The 10,000-nt window shown below is 51.5% G+C and overlaps 1 long non-coding RNA gene across 1 annotated transcript in view; it reads left to right on the top strand.

Moving 5' to 3' along the window:
* Nucleotides 1-7,955, top strand: part of LOC136696858 (uncharacterized) — a 27,181-nt gene extending 19,226 nt beyond the window's left edge. Inside the window, exons 2-3 of the long non-coding RNA XR_010802653.1 lie at nucleotides 4,597-4,761; nucleotides 7,904-7,955. This is a non-coding gene — a long non-coding RNA (uncharacterized lncRNA). The remainder of the gene's footprint in view (nucleotides 1-4,596; nucleotides 4,762-7,903) is intronic.
* The last annotated feature ends 2,045 nt before the right edge of the window (nucleotides 7,956-10,000 follow it).

Genomic DNA, 10,000 nt, shown 5'->3' with positions numbered 1-10,000 from the left:
GGGGGGTGTTTCTGATAAAGTGGCCAGTGAGTGTCAGTAGAAGGGGGGTGTTTCTGATAAAGTGGCCATTGTGTGTCAGTAGAGGGGGGGTGTTTCTGATAAAGTGGCCAGTGAGTGACAGTAGAGGGGGGTGTTTCTGATAAAGTGGCCAGTGAGTGTCAGTAGAGGGGGGTGTTTCTGATAAAGTGGCCAGTGAGTGTCAGTAGAAGGGGGGTGTTTCTGATAAAGTGGCCAGTGAGTGTCAGTAGAGGGGGGATGTTTCTGATAAAGTGGCCAGTGAGTGTCAGTAGAGGGGGGTGTTTCTGATAAAGTGGCCAGTGAGTGTTAGTAGAGGGGGGGGGGTTTCTGATAAAGTGGCCAGTGAGTGTCAGTAGAGGGGGGGTGTTTCTGATAAAGTGGCCAGTGAGTGTCAGTAGAGGGGGGGTGTTTCTGATAAAGTGGCCAGTGAGTGTCAGTAGAGGGGGGTGTTTCTGATAAAGTGGCCAGTGAGTGTCAGTAGAGGGGGGTGTTTCTGATAAAGTGGCCAGTGAGTGTCAGTAGAGGGGGGGTGTTTCTGATAAAGTGGCCAGTGAGCGTCAGTAGAGGGGGGGTGTTTCTGATAAAGTGGCCAGTGAGTGTCAGTAGAGGGGGGGGGGGTGTTTCTGATAAAGTGGCCATTGAGGGTCAGAAGAGGGGGGTGTTTCTGATAAAGTGGCCAGTGAATGTCAGTAGAAGGGGGGTGTTTCTGATAAAGTGGCCAGTGAGTGTCAGTAGAGGGGGGTGTTTCTGATAAAGTGGCCAGTGAGTGTCAGTAGAGGGGGGGTGTTTCTGATAAAGTGGCCAGTGAGCGTCAGAAGAGGGGGGTGTTTCTGATAAAGTGGCCAGTGAGTGTCAGTAGAAGGGGGGGTGTTTCTGATAAAGTGGCCAGTGAGTGTCAGTAGAGGGGGGTGTTTCTGATAAAGTGGCCAGTGAGTGTCAGTAGAGGGGGGTGTTTCTGATAAAGTGGCCAGTGAGTGTCAGTAGAGGGGGGGTGTTTCTGATAAAGTGGCCAGTGAGTGTCAGTAGAGGGGGGGTGTTTCTGATAAAGTGGCCAGTGAGCGTCAGAAGAGGGGGGTGTTTCTGATAAAGTGGCCAGTGAGTGTCAGTAGAGGGGGGGTGTTTCTGATAAAGTGGCCAGTGAGCGTCAGAAGAGGGGGGTGTTTCTGATAAAGTGGCCAGTGAGTGTCAGTAGAAGGGGGGTGTTTCTGATAAAGTGGCCAGTGAGTGTCAGTAGAGGGGGGTGTTTCTGATAAAGTGGCCAGTGAGCGTCAGAAGAGGGGGGTGTTTCTGATAAAGTGGCCAGTGAGTGTCAGTAGAGGGGGGGTGTTTCTGATAAAGTGGCCAGTGAGTGTCAGTAGAGGGGGGGTGTTTCTGATAAAGTGGCCAGTGAGTGTCAGTAGAGGGGGGTGTTTCTGATAAAGTGGCCAGTGAGCGTCAGTAGAGGGGGGGTGTTTCTGATAAAGTGGCCAGTGAGTGTCAGTAGAGGGGGGGTGTTTCTGATAAAGTGGCCAGTGAGTGTCAGTAGAGGGGGGGTGTTTCTGATAAAGTGGCCAGTGAGTGTCAGTAGAGGGGGGTGTTTCTGATAAAGTGGCCAGTGAGCGTCAGAAGAGGGGGGTGTTTCTGATAAAGTGGCCAGTGAGCGTCAGAAGAGGGGGGTGTTTCTGATAAAGTGGCCAGTGAGTGTCAGTAGAGGGGGGTGTTTCTGATAAAGTGGCCAGTGAGCGTCAGAAGAGGGGGGTGTTTCTGATAAAGTGGCCAGTGAGTGACAGTAGAGGGGGGTGTTTCTGATAAAGTGGCCAGTGAGTGTCAGTAGAGGGGGGTGTTTCTGATAAAGTGGCCAGTGAGTATCAGTAGAGGGGGTGTTTCTGATAAAGTGGCCAGTGAGTGTCAGTAGAGGGGGGTGTTTCTGATAAAGTGGCCAGTGAGCGTCAGAAGAGGGGGGGTGTTTCTGATAAAGTGGCCAGTGAGTATCAGTAGAGGGGGGTGTTTCTGATAAAGTGGCCAGTGAGTGTCAGTAGAGGGGGGGTGTTTCTGATAAAGTGGCCAGTGAGTGACAGTAGAGGGGGGTGTTTCTGATAAAGTGGCCAGTGAGTGTCAGTAGAGGGGGGTGTTTCTGATAAAGTGGCCAGTGAGTGACAGTAGAGGGGGTGTTTCTGATAAAGTGGCCAGTGAGTGTCAGTAGAGGGGGGTGTTTCTGATAAAGTGGCCAGTGAGTATCAGTAGAGGGGGTGTTTCTGATAAAGTGGCCAGTGAGTGTCAGTAGAGGGGGGTGTTTCTGATAAAGTGGCCAGTGAGTGTCAGTAGAGGGGGGTGTTTCTGATAAAGTGGCCAGTGAGTGTCAGTAGAGGGGGGGTGTTTCTGATAAAGTGGCCAGTGAGTGACAGTAGAGGGGGGGTGTTTCTGATAAAGTGGCCAGTGAGTGTCAGTAGAGGGGGGTGTTTCTGATAAAGTGGCCAGTGAGTATCAGTAGAGGGGGTGTTTCTGATAAAGTGGCCAGTGAGTGTCAGTAGAGGGGGGTGTTTCTGATAAAGTGGCCAGTGAGCGTCAGTAGAGGGGGGGTGTTTCTGATAAAGTGGCCAGTGAGAGTCAGTAGAGGGAGGGTGTTTCTGATAAAGTGGCCAGTGAGTGTCAGTAGAGGGGGGGTGTTTCTGATAAAGTGGCCAGTGAGTGTCAGTAGAGGGGGGTGTTTCTGATAAAGTGGCCAGTGAGCGTCAGTAGAGGGGGGGTGTTTCTGATAAAGTGGCCAGTGAGAGTCAGTAGAGGGGGGGGTGTTTCTGATAAAGTGGCCAGTGAGCGTCAGAAGAGGGAGGGTGTTTCTGATAAAGTGGCCAGTGAGTGTCAGTAGAGGGGGGGTGTTTCTGATAAAGTGGCCAGTGAGTGTCAGTAGAGGGGGGTGTTTCTGATAAAGTGGCCAGTGAGCGTCAGTAGAGGGGGGGTGTTTCTGATAAAGTGGCCAGTGAGAGTCAGTAGAGGGAGGGTGTTTCTGATAAAGTGGCCAGTGAGAGTCAGTAGAGGGAGGGTGTTTCTGATAAAGTGGCCAGTGAGTGTCAGTAGAGGGGGGTGTTTCTGATAAAGTGGCCAGTGAGTGTCAGTAGAGGGGGGTGTTTCTGATAAAGTGGCCAGTGAGTGTCAGTAGAGGGGGGGTGTTTCTGATAAAGTGGCCAGTGAGTGTCAGTAGAGGGGGGGTGTTTCTGATAAAGTGGCCAGTGAGCGTCAGTAGAGGGGGGTGTTTCTGATAAAGTGGCCAGTGAGTGTCAGTAGAGGGGGGGTGTTTCTGATAAAGTGGCCAGTGAGTGTCAGTAGAGGGGGGTGTTTCTGATAAAGTGGCCAGTGAGCGTCAGTAGAGGGGGGGTGTTTCTGATAAAGTGGCCAGTGAGAGTCAGTAGAGGGAGGGTGTTTCTGATAAAGTGGCCAGTGAGTGTCAGTAGAGGGGGGGTGTTTCTGATAAAGTGGCCAGTGAGTGTCAGTAGAGGGGGGTGTTTCTGATAAAGTGGCCAGTGAGCGTCAGTAGAGGGGGGGTGTTTCTGATAAAGTGGCCAGTGAGCGTCAGTAGAGGGGGGGTGTTTCTGATAAAGTGGCCAGTGAGCGTCAGAAGAGGGGGGTGTTTCTGATAAAGTGGCCAGTGAGTGACAGTAGAGGGGGGTGTTTCTGATAAAGTGGCAAGTGAGTGTCAGTAGAGGGGGGTGTTTCTGATAAAGTGGCCAGTGAGCGTCAGTAGAGGGGGGGTGTTTCTGATAAAGTGGCCAGTGAGAGTCAGTAGAGGGAGGGTGTTTCTGATAAAGTGGCCAGTGTGTGTCAGTAGGGGGGGGGGGTGTTTCTGATAAAGTGGCCAGTGAGTGTCAGTAGAGGGGGGGGGTGTTTCTGATAAAGTGGCCAGTGAGTGTCAGTAGAGGGGGGGTGTTTCTGATAAAGTGGCCAGTGAGTGTCAGTAGAGGGGGGGTGTTTCTGATAAAGTGGCCAGTGAGTGTCAGTAGAGGGGGGGTGTTTCTGATAAAGTGGCCAGTGAGTGTCAGTAGAAGGGGGGTGTTTCTGATAAAGTGGCCAGTGAGTGTCAGTAGAGGGGGGGTGTTTCTGATAAAGTGGCCAGTGAGTGTCAGTAGAAGGGGGGTGTTTCTGATAAAGTGGCCAGTGAGTGTCAGTAGAGGGGGGGTGTTTCTGATAAAGTGGCCAGTGAGTGTCAGTAGAGGGGGGGTGTTTCTGATAAAGTGGCCAGTGAGTGTCAGTAGAGGGGGGGTGTTTCTGATAAAGTGGCCAGTGAGTGTCAGTAGAAGGGGGGTGTTTCTGATAAAGTGGCCAGTGAGTGTCAGTAGAGGGGGGGTGTTTCTGATAAAGTGGCCAGTGAGTGTCAGTAGAGGGGGGGGTGTTTCTGATAAAGTGGCCAGTGAGTGTCAGTAGAGGGGGGGGTGTTTCTGATAAAGTGGCCAGTGAGTGTCAGTAGAGGGGGGGTGTTTCTGATAAAGTGGCCAGTGAGTGTCAGTAGAGGGGGGGTGTTTCTGATAAAGTGGCCAGTGAGTGTCAGTAGAGGGGGGAGTTGGAGATTAAAGGGTTAATATAGTCTGTTTCTCTCTCTCTCTGTAGAAATATCGTTATCAGGATGAAGAGACTCCGCCCCTGGAACACAGCCCCCGCCCACTTAACCGCTGGAAAGAGTGGAGAACTTTTGCACCTCAAGTGACGCAAGCCACACCCCCAATGGACGGTGTTCATGGTTATGCTCCTCACACACACATATCACCTGCAAAGGTATGAAAACCTCCCTCTCTCTCTCTTTCTCTCTCTCTCTTCTTCCTCTCTCTCCCCCTCCCTCCCTCTCTCGCTCTCTCTCTCTCTCTCTCTCTCTCTCTCTCTCTCTCTCTCGTTGTGTGATATTTTCCTGTACTCTTATTGGCTGATTTAAACTGAATCCTGAGTGCGGATTGGTTGTGAGGGAGCTTGCTGTTGTGATGAATGGAACCAGACGTCCACTTTGAGAGTAACGTAACATCACCCCCCATGTGGTTGTGACTGGAATTGCGCTCCAGAGCGTTGAGCTGCTCCCTGACCACATCCTCAGGAGGTTGGCTTTGAAATCCGCTACGGCTCCCAGGCCGGGATCAAGCCAATGATTGGCTGTTAATCATGTCATTAAGCCACGCCTCCAGAACTAGCTCCTGCTGAGAGAGGTTCAGTGCTGGACCGACCCTGAGGCCACGTCACCCACGGTTTTACTCTTGGCCTTTTGACCAAAATGTGAATTAGTTTTAGTCTCATTCTAGTCATTTGTTTATTGATAGATTTAGTCTAGTTTTAGTGAATTAATTAAAAATGGCTCTTAATGTTAGTCAGGACTTTGTAAAGGTTTAAACATTTGAGGCCTTATTTATTACTAAGTTTCATTTAAAACTAAAATTGAGAAAAAAAAATTTAAATTATAAATATTGCAAATATTGCACTGTTTGCCCCTGGGCCTTCAGAACTTCCCCGGGTGGACTTTTTGCCCCTAGGCTTTCAGAACTTCCCCGGGTGGACTCTTTGCCCCTAGGCTTTCAGAACTGCCCCCGGGTGGACTCTTTGCCCCTAGGCTTTCAGAACTGCCCCGGGTGGACTCTTTGCCCCTAGGCTTTCAGAGCTGCCCCCGGGTGGGACTCTTTGCCCCTAGGCTTTCAGAACTTCCCCGGGTGGAATTTTTGCCCCTAGGCTTTCAGAACTGCCCCAGGTGGACTCTTTGCCCCTAGGCTTTCAGAGCTGCCCCGGGTGGACTCTTTGCCCCTAGGCTTTCAGAACTTCCCCGGGTGGACTGTTTGCCCCTGAGCTTTCAGAGCTGCCCCAGGTGGACTCTTTGCCCCTAGGCTTTCAGAACTTCCCTGGGTGGAATTTTTGCCCCTAGGCTTTCAGAACTTCCCCGGGTGGACTCTTTGCCCCTAGGCTTTCAGAACTTCCCCGGGTGGAATTTTTGCCCCTAGGCTTTCAGAACTGCCCCGGTGTGGACTCTTTGCCCCTAGGCTTTCAGAACTTCCCCGGGTGGACTCTTTGCCCCTAGGCTTTCAGAACTGCCCCGGGTGGGCTCTTTGCCCCTAGGCTTTCAGAGCTGCCCCGGGTGGACTCTTTGCCCCTAGGCTTTCAGAACTTCCCCGGGTGGGACTGTTTGCCCCTGAGCTTTCAGAGCTGCCCCGGGTGGACTCTTTGCCCCTAGGCTTTCAGAACTTCCCTGGGTGGAATTTTTGCCCCTAGGCTTTCAGAACTTCCCCGGGTGGACTCTTTGCCCCTAGGCTTTCAGAACTTCCCCGGGTGGAATTTTTGCCCCTAGGCTTTCAGAACTGCCCCGGTGTGGACTCTTTGCCCCCTAGGCTTTCAGAACTTCCCCGGGTGGACTCTTTGCCCCTAGGCTTTCAGAACTGCCCCGGGTGGACTCTTTGCCCCTAGGCTTTCAGAACTGCCCCGGGTGGGACTCTTTGCCCCTAGGCTTTCAGAACTGCCCCGGGTGGACTCTTTGCCCCTAGGCTTTCAGAACTTCCCCGGGTGGACTCTTTGCCCCTAGGCTTTCAGAACTGCCCCGGGTGGAATTTTTGCCCCTAGGCTTTCAGAACTGCCCCGGTGTGGACTCTTTGCCCCTAGGCTTTCAGAACTGCCCCGGGTGGAATTTTTTGCCCCTAGGCTTTCAGAACTGCCCCGGTGTGGACTCTTTGCCCCTAGGCTTTCAGAACTTCCCCGGGTGGACTCTTTGCCCCCTAGGCTTTCAGAACTGCCCCGGGTGGACTCTTTGCCCCTAGGCTTTCAGAACTTCCCCGGGTGGACTCTTTGCCCCTAGGCTTTCAGAACTGCCCCGGGTGGACTCTTTGCCCCTAGGCTTTCAGAACTTCCCCGGGTGGACTCTTTGCCCCTAGGCTTTCAGAACTTCCCCGGGTGGACTCTTTGCCCCCTAGGCTTTCAGAACTGCCCCGGGTGGAATTTTTGCCCCTAGGCTTTCAGAACTTCCCCGGGTGGGACTCTTTGCCCCTAGGCTTTCAGAACTGCCCCGGGTGGAATTTTTGCCCCTAGGCTTTCAGAACTGCCCCGGGTGGAATTTTTGCCCCTAGGCTTTCAGAACTGCCCCGGGTGGAATTTTTGCCCCTAGGCTTTCAGAACTTCCCCGGGTGGAATTTTTGCCCCTAGGCTTTCAGAACTGCCCCGGTGTGGACTCTTTGCCCCTAGGCTTTCAGAACTTCCCCGGGTGGACTCTTTGCCCCTAGGCTTTCAGAACTGCCCCGGGTGGACTCTTTGCCCCTAGGCTTTCAGAACTGCCCCGAGTGGACTGTTTGCCCCTGAGCTTTCAGAGCTGCCCCGGGTGGACTCTTTGCCCCTAGGCTTTCAGAACTTCCCCGGGTGGAATTTTTTGCCCCTAGGCTTTCAGAACTGCCCCGGGTGGACTCTTTGCCCCTAGGCTTTCAGAACTTCCCCGGGTGGACTGTTTGCCCCTGAGCTTTCAGAGCTGCCCCGGGTGGACTCTTTGCCCCTAGGCTTTCAGAACTTCCCCGGGTGGAATTTTTGCCCCTAGGCTTTCAGAACTGCCCCGGGTGGACTCTTTGCCCCTAGGCTTTCAGAACTTCCCCGGGTGGACTCTTTGCCCCTAGGCTTTCAGAGCTGCCCCGGGTGGACTCTTTGCCCCTAGGCTTTCAGAACTTCCCCGGGTGGAATTTTTGCCCCTAGGCTTTCAGAACTGCCCCGGTGTGGACTCTTTGCCCCTAGGCTTTCAGAACTGCCCCGGGTGGACTGTTTGCCCCCTAGGCCTTCAGAACTGCCCCGGTGTGGACCGGTTTCTCTGTATTTACATGTGTCCTGCTTCAGATATTAACCTATACTGTGTTTGTTTTTGTTACTGTTGTGTGTGTGTGTGTGTGTGTGTGTGTGTGTGTGTGTGTTATTACAGCCTGTGTTATTACCCAGTAGCCACGCCCCCTATTACGCAACCTCAACTCTGGTAAGCTCAAACCTGGCCTTCGTCGTCATTTAAATCTCCATCATCATCATCATCATCATCTTCATCATCATCAGCTAAAGTTCATTCATTCACTCATTCACTCATTTATTCATTGTTTAACTGCATTCACACAAATAAATGTCCTGCCGACCATCAGCATGAACACAAACCTGTTCACAATCTGTGTGTGTGTGTGTGGTGTGTGTGTGTGTGTGTGTGTGAGTGAATGACCCTTGATTCAGATATATGCAGATTTTATGCAAATAAGTGTGATGTCACAGAGGGCTCAGCCTGTCAGGTCACTGCTCTGATGTCACTATGGCGAATATTTCAACAGCAGCTGCATTTACACTTCACTGTCAGTAGAGGGAGGTGTTTACATGCTTTTGTGTGTGTGTGACTGTGTGTGTGTGTGTTTGTGTGTGTGTGTGTGTGTGTGTGTGTGTGTGTGTGTGTGTGTGTGTGTGTGTGTGTGTGTGTGTGTGTGTGTGTAAATGGTCTTGTGAATTTTGGAGATGCGCACAATTATCTTCAACACACATACATACTCTCTCTATCTCTCTCTGTCTCTGTCTCTCTCTTTCTCTCTCTCTCTCTGTCTCTGTCTCTGTCTCTCTCTCTCTCTCTCTCCCCCGCTTACTCGCATATGCACAGACGCAGACACATTGCCATGGTGATGACAGGGATGTAGGTCGCCATAGCAACAAGACTACCCTGTGTTTTTTTGGCTTAATTTTGGGTCGGGGGGGAAATGGGGGGGATGAGAGAGAGGGAGAGTAATGTAACTGATAAATATTTTCTAGTTACTATATGAATGTGTGTGTGTGTGTGTGTGTGTGTGTGTGTGTGTGTGTGTGTGTGATTAATTCCTCTGTCTGTAGTTACTCTCTGAGTCCCACTGGAGTTCCTCCTCCTGAACACTCCAATTCAATTAAGCCTCTCTCTGTGTGTGTGTGTGTGTGTGTGTTTGTTTATGTGCTTTTTAAACTCAACTCTGATATTTTAGGGCATTGACACACACACACACACTTCAACCCAGTCCCATTTCTCACCCCCCCCCCTCCCCCTTGTTTGTGAGTGTCCTGTTTGGAGCTGAGTTACAGGGCGCAGTGGTTAAATCTCCCCCTACGACAACCCCCTGATACTTCATCAGAACACAGATAAAACAGAGCAGCGCTTCATTCCCAGGCGACTAGCGCCGCTCTGTAGCAGCTCTGCACCAGTCTGCAGTGATATCAGAGGAGCTGCTGGACTCTAGTTACATTTAGGGCCTCATTCTCCTTCAGAAGAGTTCCACAATCAGAGATTACCCCCCTCTCCTCACTCTTCTGTGACATGGAGCTCAGCTCAGATTCTCATTCTACAGAGTTCTGTTCACACTACAGTTCCACCTTAAATGATGCAGTAGGAATGTATTATCTCACATATTTAAGGTGGAACTGTAGATTTACAGCTAACTCCAGAGCCCTCAGCTGCTCCTCGTGCTGTTTTCTGCTCGTGCCATAATCCACTGAGACTACATTAAGTTTTAAAGGAGGAAACACTGACCCCTGTGGGTGTATTTGGGGCGTGCGGTGGGTGGGAACCAGAGACCCAAGACTGCGAGGGAAGCTCAGCTTCCCCTAAAATGTCAAAAAATAAGTGATCAAATATATACTGTTGTGTGTACATGTCATTGTATAAATATGCACTACAACGCGCTCAACTTTTGTTCAGAATCAGCTTCTTATCACTGGTAAAGACCCGGCTTTCCTCTCAATCATTCCCGCAGCTTCACAGTGCTTTAAACAGCGTCCACAGAGTTCAATTGTGAAGCAGCGAAGTGCAGTGAAACGAGGCGAGTCATTGGATAAATGCTGGGCTTTGTCCCGCTCATCGGACGCTCAGCGTCTCTGGGGGTCTATGGGGGCAGTGGGCTGGCCTCGGCTGGCCCGGACGCTCAGCTTCTGCATGATGATTGGATGATCTGTCTGAGGCTGAATCCCTTTTTGATTGACAGCGAAATGAGCGAATCAGCGACCCTTTTCTTAATCTGATAGAGTGTGT

The sequence above is a fragment of the Hoplias malabaricus genome, chromosome 5, assembly GCF_029633855.1.
Source record: "Hoplias malabaricus isolate fHopMal1 chromosome 5, fHopMal1.hap1, whole genome shotgun sequence".
NCBI lineage: Eukaryota > Metazoa > Chordata > Actinopteri > Characiformes > Erythrinidae > Hoplias > Hoplias malabaricus.
The sequence above is the reverse complement of the archived record's forward strand: the minus strand, read 5'-3'. Positions and strand labels throughout refer to the sequence as shown.